We start from the raw sequence: 17,568 nt of genomic DNA on the forward strand, positions 1-17,568 counted from the left end.
GATTACTGGGTCAACTGGTCTACATTTTTTAGATGCCATTTAAACAGTCAGACCTGTTTTAATTTGGACTTGCGTAAAAATAAAGTGGGACCTTCTCTCAAGATGATTGCTTTGGCTTTGTTCCATAAAACACCATTTTCTCCTTGTGAAAAGTCATGAGCTTTTTAAAAATCAGATTCAGCTTGTGACTATATTAAGTGATTGGTAATGATTTTGAGATAATCTGAGTAACAGTTTCTCTGCATCACAGATACTGACATGAGAAGTCTCTCCTCTCTCAGTGAGGGTGCACCGCTTCCATCTTGCCTGCCAGCTCCAACCGGTTGGCTGGGTGTGCCTGGAGAACCGTGTTGAGGAGAGCTCTGAGGCTGTGCCTGAGGCTGTGCCTGCTGGAGAATCGGAGTGTCCAGATCCATTAGTGATGCCTGCCAGAGTGCTGGCATGAGGTGCTATGCTGTTGGCCATGTGTTCATACTTCTACAGTATAAAGACAGTCCACTTTGCTGAAGTCTCATTCTGTCACTGCAAGCTGTCATTGTGGAACTGCCTGGCAAAAGTATACTTAAGATCTGGGCAGGAGCAACAGACGTAGGCACAGAAGTCATATGTTTCTTGGTCTGTTGTAAATGCAGGTGCGCACACACATATATGCAAACACTTACACATACACACACATATATATATATATACACACAGACATACATACACACGGACACACAGACACATCACACCTAGCAAGAGGTGCTTTAAAATACAATCACACTAGCTCGAGTCAAGTAATCCTATATGAAATCCTATTAGATTTTCTTTTACTTTCTGGCTAAAATTTATTGAATGTTAGCATCTATCTCTTAAGGAAGCAAATGGTCCTGGATGTAAGTAACAAGCCATTCTCAAAAAGTAAAACTGGCTAATCTGAGAACTGAGAGTCTTTCCCATGTCTTCCTGCTTCACTTTTGGAGAGGGAGGGAGATGCAAAGTGCAGAGATACGTCTTGGGTTGGAATGTATATGGTGGGCACAATTACAGCTAAAGTTCCCAGCTGAGGAGCTCTCAGCTTGAGCCGGCCTTTGTCCTATCAGCTGAAAGGTGCCTCACTGAAGCCTCAGTGAATGACAAAGACCAAGTTTGTCTGGGCTCGGAGACCCCATTGGGGCACAAACTGAGTCCATGATGGGGCCACTCACAAACCCTCCAAGGTTGTGAGGCAGCCAAAAGAAAAATAAAACACAGTTCTGATGTCCTTACTTTGCTCCCAGATCTAGGGAACATAAACACTTTCTCTTGAGGCAGTCAAGAGGTTTTCTATGTATGCGTTCCTTTGGCCCAACAAAACACTTTTTTTTTTAACGTAATCACTATGTTTCTGCATGGCTGGTGTCTTTCAAAAATCTGTCTGATACTGGCTAAATGCAACTCGCGCTTTTCCAGTAGTTCATTTGAAACTTTAAGACCAGTAATTAAAATAGCTATTTATTGACTACGAATCCTCCATTTTCTTGTCTACAAAACAAAGTAATACCCCCTACCTCATGGGTAGTTGGGAGCATCAAGGGGGATGATAATTATAATAGTAATAATGTTAACAATAATAGTGGCTGGTATCGAATGTTCCTTAGGCACCAGGAATTGTGCTAATCATTACCTCATGTATTTCTTCCAACAGCAATGTGAGAGAGGTATTATTATCTCTATTTTATAGAGGGAGGAAGGAAAAACCAGGAAGAAATAGAATTTTTTGTCATGGCTGCCTGGCTAATTAGACTATCTCTCCTCTCAATAATTGCTATGATAGGCTCTTCCCATAGTCATATTTTATGATGCTTGCATCTTTAGTCATATCTCTGGGACAGAATAAATAATCAATGGTCTCTTGGTCTGGAGCAAGTACGTACAAACACACATACACACATGCTTAGCAAGAATGGCTTTAAAATATAAGCACGCTAGCTCATAGGAAATCCTATATGAGATTATGTTACATTTTCTCTTACTATTATTATAATATTGCAATGATCAGTAGCATCATTGCTACGGACCAATGAGCAGATTTACTCCCCATGACCAGCTCCACTGTACAGACAGGGAGACTGAGGCTGGGGCCCGAAAGCTATCCTGTGGCAGAACCACACACCAGTTCCAATCCAAAGCCACACACCTGCCAGCCGTTGGCTCTGCAGCCCTTGTGTTACTTCGATTCTCTCATTATCTCTGCAGCAACTTCCTTTTGTCATAATCGGTTACCTAGCTTGTCTGGGTGAGTAGGGGTAGCTGTAAGCCTGACAATCACTCTGGTCTTTCCTTCCAGGTGGAATTTGATGGGAAAAGTTGTCCAAAAGCCTCCTGTACCTGGGACCTGAGCGAGCTGCACCTTGAAATCCTCTGGCCTCAAGGGCTTGCCCCTGCTCTGGCCCCAGTGACAGAGCCGAGGCACATGTGCATGCTCACCTTTGCACTCAGTATCCACAGCTGCAGCTAGAGATCAATGATAAGTAGAAATCAACTGTGTTCGCCTGCTCTCCCTACAAATCATGTGACTTCCTATTAACGGTATCTCTCGTCTTACCAAACCGATATTTCCTGTAAAGGGTTTAGACTAATTGTGGTTTTAACAAGGATAGCATTATGCATTTCTGTGAGAGTGAACAACCCTAGGTCAGACAGTCAGACGGTCAGTCTGGAAAACAGATCCATACTCCAAATCTTTAAGGCTGATATGAAACCCAGATAAGTGTGTTTGTGATGTGGAAGTTACCCTGGGAAAATATAATGGGCAAGAAATGATCTCTGGACAGCAGCGACTACTTGGCTAATAAGGATTCCTAAAAGGTGGAGCACAGCATTTTCCTGGGTGTTTAAATTGGAGAAGAGCGACCTATGAAGAATGGAGACCCTGGACTCTAAAAATGAGGCTTCTTCCATTCTTGGCTGAAGTGGCATCAGACAGGTTTGTGATCACTGTCACTGTCTCCGTGGGGGAGGTCTCACACTCCACCTCAGTAATTACCACACAGAAGACATTGCTCACGGCAATCTTCTCTTGGAGAGATTCCCTTTCAGCTTTGCTTTTTCTCAACAGTTTGGAAGCTCTGCAATCAGTTTGCTCTTGAGAAAGGCAGAGGCTGCCTCAGAGAACACATTTGCTCTGATTGGCTTGTTACTCCAGAGAGTGGATATGCTGTGATTGAACTCAGAGCTCTTGAACTCAACCTGAGCCTTGAAAAACAAAGTGAAGACAAGAGAAAGGTTTGAACTTCCTCCCTAACCCACATCTGGCTCAACAGCCCCCTTTTCCTGTTAAGACGTCAAATGCGATATGACAGGGTACCATTTATCACTTAGACAGCCTCTGCTGCTTCCTTTCCTTTCCCCTGTCTCTTCCACTTACTTTAGGTCAAACTAAGACATTTCTTACAGGGGAGCTTTCAGCTTGGGTGACACTTCCCTGATTCTGAATCTTGTTCCAAAATGCCACAAGCAAAGCCGCCAGCCTAGAATATCAACATGTCACAGGGTTTTCATTTTTTTAGACACAACTCAATCATTTTTTTTCCAGCTCATCTAGGAGTAAATGAGTGTCTAATCATACCAGGGAAATTTGTAACAACCACGATACAACACTAAAGTCTTCTTCCCTCTCCCTCTTTGACTGATTTAACAGAGAATACATACATATGCATAGAATTTTTTGCAGAATCGTTGCAATAGGACCTATTGCAAGGATGGATATGTCCCATATCTAGGTTATACTGAGCAACTGAAATGTGGCTATTGAAACTGAGAAACTGAATTTTAAACCAATTAATTAATTCATTTTAATTTTAATTTAAGATTAAATTTAGATATACAAATAACATACAGTGGAGACTGGTAGAAATGATCAGACCCTGAACTGTGCTGGGGAAGTGGCAAGATTGATGGAGAAGTGGCAAGATGTTTAAAAATTGCACTTACCCATTAAATTGTTTTCTCCAGCTCCAAACCCTGGGAACATGCCTCCATTTACATATGACCTCCTTGGGTTTTTGGGGTTTTTTTTTGGCCTGAACATAATAGCTCAAAAAAAGCTAAAGTTGAAGAAAATGAGAAATTCTTAAAATGGTGTCTTTCTGTTGAGGTTTGGAGCAAGACAAAAAACATGAGTGAGTGGGAACACGTTGCAAAGTAGTACTAATAGGATTGGGTTATGCACTCTGAACCCAGGGTTTAAATTCCAGCATGCATTCATTCATTCATTCATTCATTCAATATTTACTAAATCTCTACTATATACCATGAATAATGTCTCAGTTTCTTCATTTATAAAAGGGAGAGAAATGATAGATAATGCCTAAGTAGATAATGTATGTAGTATACTGAATAAACTCGCAGACCACTAGAGAAATTTGAACCGTTGATATATTGGTATTTTCTTTCGTGTTCTTGATGAGGAAGAAATGGTCAAACTGCAAGGCATACTTAAATTGCAATTGGAATTCTGGATTGGGGTGGGACCGAAAGATAAATAATCCATCTTACCATTTTAGATGATTATTTAAGATGGTTAAAATCCATGCATGCAGATAAATATTGTAATATCCTGAGATAATGAAAAGATTCATGGGGAAAATTCAAGAGATCAAGAAGAAGGAAAAGGAGAAAGAAAATTACATTTTTAAATGTCTTAGTTTCAAAAGAAAAAAATGAAGAAAGGACTGATTTCAAAAACCAATGATGATAAACTATCTATTGGCACAAGTTAAGAATGGATTATTACCCAGTCTTTTTTGAAAAAGGAAAGTGAAAATCTAATATCTTAAAGAAATGCCACAGCACAAGTTTGTTTTGATCTCAGGAAGGTATACGATGCTATTCCTCAGAAAATACCTAATGACAAGGTGGAGAAATGTGAAAAGAATGAGAGAATAAACAGCAGTTTGTATTTGCTGAGCTTGAGGAGGTCCACATGCATTGATTCTGTTGACCCCACTAGCAGTGATTGCGGGGGTGGCCCAGGACCGTGAGCTGCTCCTCTCTGGGAGCATCATCCCTTTGAATGAGGACTTAGAGGTGTGCGTATTAACCTGCAGTTGGGACAAAACTGAGGAAAAAGTGTGCAAGCTGGAGGACACATCAGGATGCAAAAAGATTTAGTGACCTAGTTTAGAATGATGGACGAAGATTATCAAGTGGAAATCTGCACATGTCATGCATTGCATTTAGATTAAAACTTTTTTTCAAAATTATAATATATAGAGAGTCCTGCCTGAGAAGCCACTCATGTGAAAAAGCCCCATAGGCATGGGTTAGCCCTAAGAGTAAGACAGCAACAAGACATAACGTTACCAAATCTTCTATTTAGGCTCCAATCGAGGGTGAGGGACTTTCCTGTGTTGTGTAGTCCAGATGAGGATGCCCCGAGCAGGAAGGGGGTTAGGAAACTATTCCATGTAAGCATTATTGGAAAATATTAGGGAAGTTCACCTTGGAGAAGTGAAGATTTGGAAGTTATAGGAATCTGTCTTCCAATTTATAGACATCTTTCATGTGGAAGGGTTCTGGTGGCAGGCAACAATTGTACATAAAGATGTGATTAGATCCGAAACTGCTAATGCAGTGCTTCTCAGAGTGTGATCTTGGTACCTGCAGAGTCAGCATCACCTGGAAACTTCTTAGAGATGCAAATTCTCCCACCCACCCCACACCCACTGAATCAGACACTCTGGTTTGGAACCAAGCTTTCTGGGTGATGATGCTGGTGCTCGCTAAGGTTTGAGAGTCACAGGGCTGAGGTCTGACGCTACTGGTCCTTGAGTTCTCGTTGGCAAAACCTTGAAATCCTCCCCCAAGGTTCCTGGAGGGTGAGGTGGGGACGCAATATGGGAGGGTCAACTGTTCCCTTCCATAAGAGAAATGTATAGTTTTTAAAAGTGCCTGGACTTCATTTTTTAAAGGGTTCTGGAGTACAGAGGTAGCACCGACATTCAGAGTCTTGTGTTCAGGATAGAAATTACAAACTGACAGAGAAAGGTTTTTGACTAGGCTGTAAAGGGTGATCCCCTCACAGGGCTGTGAGCCCTCCACCGCTGGAGGGAAAGAAATGGCAGATATTTTGTAGCAGAAAGTCTTGCATGTGGAAGCCTGGGTCAGACAAGGATATGTTCTAGTTTTGTATTTTCTGTCTTCAAGTGATAACTTATATATCTCTCAGCTCTCAAATATCCACACAGTTGACCCCTTCCTATCCATCCATGTCACCCCCTCCCAGGAAGGAAAGATCAGGCCCAGGCGTCAGGGAATCTAATCCCTCAAGGGGAGAATTTGGGAACTCTCGAACTTCTCCCCAGCAGTTCAAGATCTAACTTTAAACTTGGGTGTAGTAACAGAATTTCTTCATGGAACCAAGTCACTATTCTGATTCCCTTGTTTGTTTCTTGCTCAGCAGCTGAAGATGGGCCCCAAATCCTTGACTGGGCACCTGATGCAGGTGGCTAGATTTCCTTTCTTTTGGCTATCTTCCTCAGAGAGTCAGCGTAAGACCACTGGCTAAGGGGCTTACGCCCAGGCCAGCCCCTGACTGTGTGATTTAGGTACTCGGTACTTATTGCTTTGGCTTCCTCACCTGTAAAATGGGGAGAACCAAGTCACTCAATGCAGGTGGTGGGCAGCTTTGATTATCACAAAAGGGACAATGATGCTGAAGTGTATTTAACCCCAGCCTCTGCTCTTTCCTTGTCTTCCTGGGAAGATTCTATGTTTCAGCTTCTTTGCTCTGAGCCAAATTGCAGAATTGAAGAAAGCAAAGCAAAGTTATATATGAAAGAGATGGGAGGGAATACAGAGGGCCCTATAGATCAGAAGGCTGGGAAGAGGGCAAAGAGTTGGGCTAGAGTTTGCAAGGAAACAGAGGAGGAGGAATGAGGGGCCGCTGCACGATGAAAGCTTTGGGAAAGTCAGGTGGTTTTCAAGTTTGCTGTGTGGTATGTAAAATAATTCTCCCCTGGCTCCCTCTTCACATGTCTTCGGTAAAGGCTTACATTACTGACTGCTCAAAGAGCTTGAGGTCAGAGGGATATTCCTTTGTACTGGGCACTGGCCTTCTAACAAGGGCCCAGTGAATTTGGTGATCATTTTATTTGCCAATGAGGTCAATCCAACTTCTGTAGATCAACCTGCATTGCAACCATCCAAGGTCAACACATTCCCACTGTCCATCCTCCCAACCTCAGACATATAACCATCACCCACTTATGAGACTATTTGAGCATATTTCCAACTGGGGTTGCCCAGTTGTTCCTTGACCAGTGGTTCCTCAATGACAGCAGATCTTGTAAGCCAAGTTCTAAGGCAAGTCCCATCTTATACAGTGGGGCAGAAGAAATATGTGAAGAACACACTGGAATTATAGTCACAGTATGTCCTGGTGGTGGATTGCTGGGAACATACTTAGGGACATGGTTAGCAAAGATCTGCAGAGAAGAGGTACAGCCATAGGCCACAGGGGCATGTACATGCACTTGCCTAAAAGATCGCTGGGCACAGGTGGGATTTTCCAACTTCCTCTTCCAAAGCCTCTACTCTAATAAACACACTGAGATGAAATAACGATCATGTCACCAGAGCAGAAGAAGGATAATGAGATGTTGATATACAGCCCAAGTAAATTCAACTTCCTTTGAGGGAAAAGACTAACATGCCAATATGTATGATTCAATTCAACTCATAAAGGGAATGGAGCTGCTCAATGGATTACACCAAGAATAGTGATTAAAAGACTGCCAATCTAATAGGAATGTTGTCTCTGCCCAAGTGAAGCTTTAAAGTTCACTTCATTTTTATGCATAAAATTCCCTTACTTATATTTTTCTCAGTTTTAAACTTGATATGGTCTTTCTGTAAGAAAAAAGAGAAAGTGTTGAAATGAAATGGGTAATTTCTAACCTCTTTAATATCTGCAAGCATGTATTTATTTGTCTTTAAAAATAATAATATGCTATACATACCATATTTGTAACTTGGCTTTAACAATTATCAATTTATTTAACAGATATTTCTTGAGCATCTCCTGGGTACCTGACTTTTTATCATGCTCTGAGAGACTGAAACCATGAGCTTTCCCTCAGAGCTTCAATTGGCCATCCCACATCCCTGCCTTTTTAGCCCTTCTCAAAAGCAGGTCTAGAGATAGTCACTTCAATGTAGAGGGCCAAGAGAAGCTCTCTTTTAGGAGGAGAAGAAAGAAGCTTATCAAGTATATAAATAAATGTATGCATATATATAATTTACATTATATAAAACATATAATCATGAATTGTGAAGTGTGATGACAGAAAGGACCAGGAGCGGGGAATAGAATAGCAAGGGAGTCCTATTCAGTAAAGGGTTATGCTTGGATGGGACCCAAGGGACAAGCCAGCAGACACAAAGAGCCAAAAAAGGGCAGTGCTCCAATCACAGAGATTGTTGCAAATTATTAAAACTAAAACCCCCATTTGGTTGGTATTATTATGTGCCTCATTGTACAGAAGAGGAGACTGAGGCTCAGGGAGCCTGAAGAACGTCTCAAATCACACATTAATGTCTATAAGAGCTAACCCAGCTTTAGAGTTGGATGGAGGTCAGTGATTGAACCGCTCACCATTTTAACTATGTCCCACAGCTTCAATGCAGATTTTCCCTGAATAAATATCTATTCAGAAAAGTCACACCTGTTATTTGGGGTTTTGTTCTTATTGCCTCGTGTCATGGTAAGCAAATTCTCCTCTGTCCTTTCCAGAAGCCAGCAGCACACAGCAATGGCAGAACTTGCTCTTTTCTCTGGCCCCCTGAATGATGACGGCCTCCAGGAAAGGACACTGCATACTATGGAGCATTTGCATTCGACTGGCTATCCCACATCCCTGCCCTTTAACCCTTCCCAAAAGCATGTCTAAGAGATAGTCACTTCCATGCACAGAGGACCAAGAGAAGCTCTCTCTTTTTGGTATCTATTCACATCCTTACTAGCTAGATGGAAATCCATCCTTAAGATCCCAACTTCCACCACTAAAGGAGAAAAGCGAAAACCACCAGGTCAGGACATGAGTCCCGTTGGGAAGTTATTAGTGTCATCTTGGTATTACTCTGAGTCTGGTCCAGCATTATACATGAACGGTGGGTCAATGTGTGCTGGATAAAGCAATGGCGATCAGCGCATCTCTCTGAGGCTGTGTGTGTGTGGGTGTGTGCAACCTTCCCTGTTACAAGTAGTGTAGTAATGGGTACTTATTGATCACCTGCACATACCCAGGCCTTTGAAGTGTGCAGTACATTTAATAACAATAAAATGAACAAACTGAAGTTCTAATATTTAGAGCAAGGATATTTGCAATTCATACTGTGCCACTTGATACTTGTAAGCAATTCCAGCAACTTAAACAAAACCACATGTTTAAGGATGGTAAAAGAATTAGAGAAGAATGTGAGGATCCAATGAAAAATTTAAATAACTCCTTATTAATTAAATTGCATAGGGCCAAAGTCTTATTCCATGATGCTCAGTTAGCAGAGTGCACAGTGAATTGGAAACATATAAATAGCATTAATTTCTTCACGTATGGGAGAGAACACCGCTTTTAATGGTGCTTGAGATTCTTGTCTCAAACCTTCTACATGTTTTGTTAAGGAATCCTCTCCTGTTTTCACTTCTTCTTTCTCAATGCTTAAGTGGTGCAGAAGACCTATGAGGAATTGAAATAAATAAATGCATAATTATGTTCATTTATAATGCATTAAACTCGGAACACGTGTTTGTCTGAGTTGTGTGTGCTGGCCTGGCCTGTAGATAAGTAGCATGCATTTTATAACCTTTGCAGAGAGTCCACATGTCTTAGCTGTTTTGACTTCTACATTTAGGAAAAGTAAGCCATGCTGGTGTTTAAAGAGCCGACCGCCTGCTCCTCGGTGAATTCGTCACCATCGTTGCTGTCCCTCAGGTGGAAGATGTGCAGAGTGACGCCCCTGCCCCCATGCGCAAGACACGTCACATTTCTCTTCAATAAGTAAAGGCTATTTCGTCTTTTCTCCCTTGAATGTGTATTAAATCTATTTTTAAAAACCAAATAGAAAACTATGGGGCCACATGCTTATCACAGCAGAGCTCTCCCTCCATCTATAAGCCTCCCTTTGTTTTTCCTTATCTCTTTTGAAGAAACAGCCAATAAAATGGTATAAAAAATAAGTGATTTTAGAAAGGACTGAAATTTGCTGATCTCTGCAAAGATGCAAAAATATACTGGACAATTTAAAGTTCTTTGAAGAAAGAGAAGGAAGGAATTGAGTGTCTGTGTGGGGCATGGCCTAGCGTCTTTTACAAACATTCTCACAACGACCAGGGAGACCAGCCGCTGGATCTGTCCACTTCACAGGTGAGAAAACCGAGGCCCAGAGGAGTTCAGCAACTGGCTTAGGAGCACCCAACTAATTGGTCACAAAGCCAAAACCCAGCTAACTTGACTTGCAGTTTATGCTTCCTTGCAGGCCCCAGCCTTACCACTGTCCTATAAGGAGACCCTTTCAATCTGAGTCTTAAGACCATAGAATATGGATCTATTTCAGAAATCCTGTTGCACCTTAGACAACTGATCACTTATAAGATTGGAACAGTTCTCTGGGTATAGTGGGACACACTGGGGTGGCCAACAATTGAATAGATACAGCTAATAGCTTGACAACTTCCTATTTTCAAAATGGCCAATTCCATTCGTCCGTTGCTTTACCACTGGGAAGCTCTCTCACTGGGTAAAGATTACTCATCTTTTGAGTTTTTCTCTGCTTTGGTTAAATGGGGAAAAAAGAACTTTTTTTTTTTTTTTTTTTAGATTTGAGGAAACCTGACAGCTTTTCACACAGTTGTTATCAAACCTTTAGATCAATTTTCTCATTTATTTTGGCAGAAAAACCTTCACACAGTAGGTTTGAGTGTGTAAGTGTGTGCCCAGACATGTGCCGGTGACCACATGTGTGAGCATATCCCCAGACACCAGGGGTGAGACGACTGGAGCTGAGGCATTAAGTGGCCTTGGCCAATTTGAACGGCTCGCCTTGAAAGCCCGGTTTATTTTGGCAATGCCGCTCTTCTCCCCAGTTCCCCTGACCTCCTGCATTACTGTCTGTGGATTATTTTTTACCGAGGGAGATACTTAGGCATGGGCTGGAGGAGATAAGTGATATAGTCAAATCACTACCGCCAAAGCTTGAAATTCCTGACCACTTTAATAGCTCTAGCTGACCTCTAAATGAAACGCCACCTTTGGTTATTAACATGTCTCTCTCTACTTTTATGATTTTTCGGAACATAATTTGTCACAGTTTTTATCTGCACAGAGCAAGCTTTAAGCTTTTAAAAATGTGAGTTATCTTTTTACAACTGCTAACAATTACACATCACGGCACAGGCTGCTCTGAAAACCAATTATAAAAAAGCCAGCATGGACTCCACAGCCAGCCCCAGAGTGTGCCGTCCACTCGGAATTACAGCTTTCTGAACTCTTGCCATGGAGCTGCTGGTGCTGGGGACTGGAAACCAGGAACTAAACTTGGAAATGGCTTATCAGATCCGGGAGATAAGATAGGGACAGGGAAATTAATTGTCCTTGTTCTGTACGATCCTCTGATAATTGGACCACATGGCTGATGCAGGTCTGCGTGTGCTGTGGTTGCTTCTGCTGGAGGAAGTTTTGCTCACACCTGGGCATCCCATGTAGTCTTTCAAAGGCCACCTCCTTGCCCTGAGATGCTTATGGGGGAAGAGGGTTATAGGCTACTGTTCCAGCTTTGAATACTCATGGGACTGCAGGGCAGAAGTGCATTGTTGAGACTGTGCTGGCTTTCAGCACGCCACCATGCTCAACAGTCTATCATTGCTGCTTGCTCTTACCTGCAGGACAATGCAGGGAAGGTGTCATGTCCCATCACACTGTAGCATTAGTACTGCATATGGTTCAGCACGCAGGCTCCAGAGACAGAAACCGTCGGTCCAAACCCTGGCCCCAAAACCTAGTGCTCTGAGACCTTTAGCAGATTGCTTAACCTCTGTGTGCCTCAGTTTCCTCATCTGTAAAATGGGGTTAAGAGTCCTAAGCCCCTCAAGGATGGTTGCAGAATTGACTAAGCAATGTAAAGCACTTAGAAGAATGTCATTAAGTTATTTTATTATGCTAGTTGTTCTGTTTATGTTTTTATCTCTAGATATCAGGACAGAGCTGAGGGGTAAGGTCCAAAGCACAGCCAAGGACATGAGGACTCCACAAGGATGCCTTCTTGTCATTTTTATTAAGGTGATAAGGTTTTATTTTGTGGCAGTTGAGATGATAATGGAGAGTTGGCAGGAAATGGTGTGAAAGCTGGGGACAGCCTTTTCAACACGAGGTTGAAAGAAACATGTGTGTTTAGACCACGAAGAAAAGTAGAGCAGGGAGTAAAATGGGGGCACCCTGGATGTCAGCACCCTCACTCTCCAGGCCCTGGTACCCCCACGGATGCTCCCACATGGAAAGGTAGGCAATCCTCTGTGCCCAGTGATGCTCAGTAAAAGGGAACAGAAGGAAGGGATGGAAAAGCTGCAACTTTCAGGTTTTTCATTCTTAGTGCTGAAATATAACATCTGCTTCTGTAGGGGGCTGATGGAAAAGCAAATGTGACCCCATTCCTGGGAATGAGGCAAGACCTCGACAAAACAGACAGTAGGAGGAGGGGGTAGGAGGAAAGGGGAGAGAGAGAGACAGAGGTGAGAGAGGGAGTGAGAGAGAGAAAAGAAGGAAGTGGAGGAGAAGGAGGAGGAGAAGGAGAAAGAGAGGACAGAGTAAGCAAGAGAAAGTCAACAAGCACAGGCTGAATTGCCTAAGTTAGGCTTCAGCTTCCATATATGATCTCATGTAAGCCATAGACAAAACAGTACCTAAGAATTTTACTGATGAGAATTTTACAAAGTAGGATTCAAATTCATTAGGAAGAAAGCTGAGACTTAGAGAAAGTCTGAAACTCACCCAAGTCCCTGTGCTAGACAGGTGACACAGCTGGGACCTTAGCCCTTGTCCAACTGGCTATCTCCAAAGCTCAACCCCCTTCAGATGCCTACACAGTCAGCCAGCTGCCCAACTAAGTGATGCCCCAAGGAAAACCACTGCTCCATGGTCCATGCTCATGGCTGGGGTTCTCTGCTTCTCTCATGGCTGAGTTTATGGAGACTCCCCAATAACAGAGGACTCATGCTAGGCCTTGGCAGCTTCTGCCTCCCTCTTAACTGAACAATTAAAAGACTCTCTTCCAGGAAGTGATTTTTTTCTCCTTTCCAGGACCACTGTCTGCCTGGGCCCCAGGGGTAAAACATTCCCTTTGCTCCCGTCTCCCTGGCAGGAAATCTATTCAGAAAGGATGTTGATTATCCTCTTCAGCACTTATTTCCTTTACATTATTTTGATTCCGTTATTTCTCATTATACTCCCAATATGTCTTGGCAGCCAGGCCTTGCAGATGGGAACAAACAAAGGCTTCTACAGTGCTTGGGCTGTACCTTCAGACTCGACTCCAAAATGATTTCTTTAGGGGCTAGCCATTCATTCCCTTGCAGGCCTGGGCCAGTGGGCCAGGGCTAATTTGCATGGTTGGCCAACACACAGGGCAGGCTGAGTTTCCAGAAGGTAAGATTCACAGACAGGGTTGCAGAGATGGGGACACTTGCCCCCTCTGCTTTGTTTGCTGGAATTAGGACCATGTCCTAGACTCTTTGTAAGGAGAGGATAATGCAGGGAGACCCCAGGCTTTGTCCTTTAAACATTTTGTTCCCCCAAAGACCTTCTACCCAACCAGTCCTCTGTGCTAGTCTGATTGTAGCCCTTTCTTAAGGGAACAGACCCAGTGCCAGTCCAGGGGCTCAAACAGTCATGTTCATGCCAGCTCCCTCCTCTCACCCCAGGGGATTAGAGCAAGGGAAACCCTAGACTGAAGGGCAGTTCACCCAGAGGCAACTGGGTGACCTGGAACATGGATGCTTAAACCAGCAAATCCAGGATCTAAAGCAGAAAGGGGGGTTTATAGAGGGGTTTGGTGGATGCTGGGCCAGGTGAGCTTCTGAGGACACAGAACCATAAGCAAACAGAAGAAGGTGATTGATAATAATGAAGATAATAACAATTGCGGTAATGCAAACATTTTTGAGTGTTATCGGTGCCAGGCACAGTCCCTCATGTTTCCTTCACAAAAACAACATTCCGAAGTAGGTTTGGGATCCTCCCTGTTCCACAGATAAGGAAATACATTTACCAAGGGCGTCTTATTCTAAAGCCCACGTTCTTTACCGTCATACTCTCTACATGGTTGTCTGTGACATTTTCTGTAGAGAGAGAACAGTAAAGCAAGACTCCAGAGGGAAGGCACCTCAGAGACAGAGCTGGAGAAGGCCCACTCAGAGCTGCCACAGACCCGTCCCGTCTGGGCTCAGCTTGGGAGAAAAAACAGCCTCCTTCCACTCTTGTGGTAACTTGATTGGGTCTCTATTCCTGGCAGCCAGGAGTCAGACAGAAAATCTTCTTCCCAGATTCTGTTTTAAAGTCTTTTCTTCTGGGAGGCTCTCTCTGACTTTCTCCTTATCCCACAGGGCAAATGGGCTCGCCCCTCCCAGGGCCTCCCCCAGCAGCAGGCTCATGCATCTTTTACTGCCTCTGTCTCCTTGCATTTTGATTATTTGTTTACAGCTCTCTTTCCCCACCCAGACCAGACACATATTCTCGACATCCCAGCACACAGTATAGAGCCAAGCATATAGTAGGTGCTTATTAAGTGCTTATTGTATTTATTCATTCATCTAACTAATACATATTGTGCCAGGAATCACTCTAAGCCAGGGGTATGCATCCTGCAGGCCCATGGGCTAAATGTGGCCCTCTGCCTGTTTCTAGTAAAGTTTTATTGGAACACAGCTATGTTCATTCATTTAAATGCTCTCTGTGGCTACTTTCCGCTGTAACAGCAGAGTCGAGCAGTTGTGAAAGAGACCAGATGGCCCACAACACTGAAAATATTTATCCCAGGCCTTTACAGCAAAAGTGTGCCAAACCCTGTTTTACACCAATGGTTCCTTAACTTGTCTACATATCTGAATCATCTGGAAGACTTCAAACCATACTGTGGCCTGTGTCTCACTGCTGGAGACTGAGGTTCTGTTTTCCTGGCCTGAGCTTTGGGATTTATAAAAGATGCCCAGGTGATTCTAGTGCACAGCCAAATTTGAGAACCACAATTCTAGTCACGATTATAGCAATTTAGCAATTAGAGTAAAAATTGTAATTGCAGCAAATTAGTAATTAGTCAAAAAAATTCAGGCTTGAAAAAGCCATGGGCATGTGGGCCCACCTAGTCCGAGGCTGCAGGCTCAGCCTAACGCCAACAGGTCCATCCCAGAGCTGCACAATGGCCTTGAGCCTCAGGCAAGAAGCCACAAGGCTCTGTCTTCACGTCCAGGGCTCCTTCTGTCATCCCACAGTGACTTCTTGGCTCTGACTCTACTTCACCTAGAGAAAATGACAGGATGGGGCTGACACCAGACCAAAGAAACCCAAGTCCCCGAGGTGGAGGTGCCTCAACCACCATTAGAGGCGCTCAGGGCCAATGGCATTCAAAAAGCCCAGAAATGTGGTTGACTACCTGAGATAGAAAAGCAAGGTTTGAGCTGAGCGTGATTTGGAAGTTTAGGGGAAATGTTTTCAACACCTTGTGGAAAGTCATGAGTATATATACAAGTGTGCATATTTACTATTCCCTCACTAGCATGCTAGCTCCCTGAGAGTGGTGGTTGTGCTCACCCAGCACCTAGGATAACACGATACATAAAAAGGACTCAAAGAATGTGAGTGGGTAGATGGATGAAAGAAGGGAACTCAAAGCAGAGCCCTGCTGGGGCCTGGAGACATAGTGATGAACCAGGGGAACCATAGCAGAGACAGACCACAACCGTGACACAGATGAAGAAAAGATCATTTCGCATGAAATGAAGAAAATAAAATTGCATAGTGTGGCAAAGAAGATAGAATAGTCTGGGAGGGAATTTACAAAGAGGTGACATTGGAGCTAAGACCTGAAGGAGAAGGAGTCGCCTTATGAGTGGGGCTGGAGGGGAGGGGCCCCAGGCAAAGGAGACAGAAAAGCATGAGACTGGAGGTGTGAACACAGCCCAGGATGGAGGCCAGTGTGGTGGGTGCTGGAAAGTAGGCTTTGGGCAGAGATTGAAGAGCCAGCCTGAGCCTGAGCGTATGGGAGCCTGGAGGCCTGGCTGAAGTGTTAGATTTGACCCTGAAGCTGGACAGGCTTATCACAGGTGGGGTGATCATCCAACACGCACTTTCAAATATCTCCCAGCTGAGCAACTTTGGTTTGGCAAGATGAAAAGTATGCTGAGTTGAATCACATCTTCCCAAGTGCACACCCCCTGGAGCCTGAGAAAGTGACCTTATTTGGAAATAGGATCTTTGACCTTGTAATTAGTTAGGTGAGATCATACTGGATTAGGTGGGCCCTAGTCCAAACAGGAGTATCATTATAAGAAGGCTAAATGAAGACACAGAGGGGAGACAGAGAACGCCATGTGACTATGGAGGCAGAGATTGGAGTGATGACCCTACCCACCAAGGGCCACCAAGTGTGGCAGACCAGCAGCACAAGCTCGGAAGAAAGCATGGAACAGATTTTCCCTCAGAGGCTCCAAAAAGCATCCAGCCTTGCCAAGACGTTGACTTTGGACTTCTGCTCTCCGGCACCATAAGAGAATAAGTGTGTTGTTTTACCCCACTGCATGTGTGGTGATGTGTTACAGCAGCAAAAGGAAACTAACACGGCCAGAGAGGTGTGCTTTGGGGATGGTGGGAGCGAAGGAGAGGGTGAATGAGAAAGACAACTGGGGAGACAAGTGAGAGGGGGCGAGGCAGAGAGAGGGATTGAGAAGGAAATCAGACCTGGGGACCAAGGCTTCCTGGTTTCTTGCAGACTGAATAATTCCCATAGCCAACCCTTCCAAGAAGAGGCTTTCCCTCAATGTCTTCGAATCTTGGAGATACCAGCCCTGTTCCTAATTAGTTATTAAAGAAAAGAGGAGATGCCCCAAATCTCCTCTGCATGGAGGAGCCCAGGCACCACTCTGAGAACCCGGCCTACTCCAGAGAAGCGAGCTTGTTCTGCAGGTCAGCCCCCCTGAAACGCAGGTCAGGGCTGGGGGCACCAGCAGGCCACACTTCTGGGGACTCAGAAGCAGAAGCCCTCCTGGTCCCTGGGCCCACCTCGGAGCCACATGGATCATGCCTTGTGAATGGCTGCACTGTTAGAAATATATATATATATGTTTAAGTGAATTTAATTAGGGGTTTAAAACTCCAGAGGAAAGAGGGGATGCTCAGAGCAAAAGGAATTTCACTTCCATGGTTGTGCAAAGAACTAGAAACCACAAGATGGGAAAAAGCTTGATTCAACTTTTATACGTCCCCACGGCACAATGCATTCTGCTGGAAGAAGCCTCTTTTGACCCACTAACACTATCCCACTAGGAAGGCATTTCTAGTGTAG

Source organism: Desmodus rotundus, chromosome 12 (assembly GCF_022682495.2).
Source record: "Desmodus rotundus isolate HL8 chromosome 12, HLdesRot8A.1, whole genome shotgun sequence".
Classification (NCBI taxonomy): domain Eukaryota; kingdom Metazoa; phylum Chordata; class Mammalia; order Chiroptera; family Phyllostomidae; genus Desmodus; species Desmodus rotundus.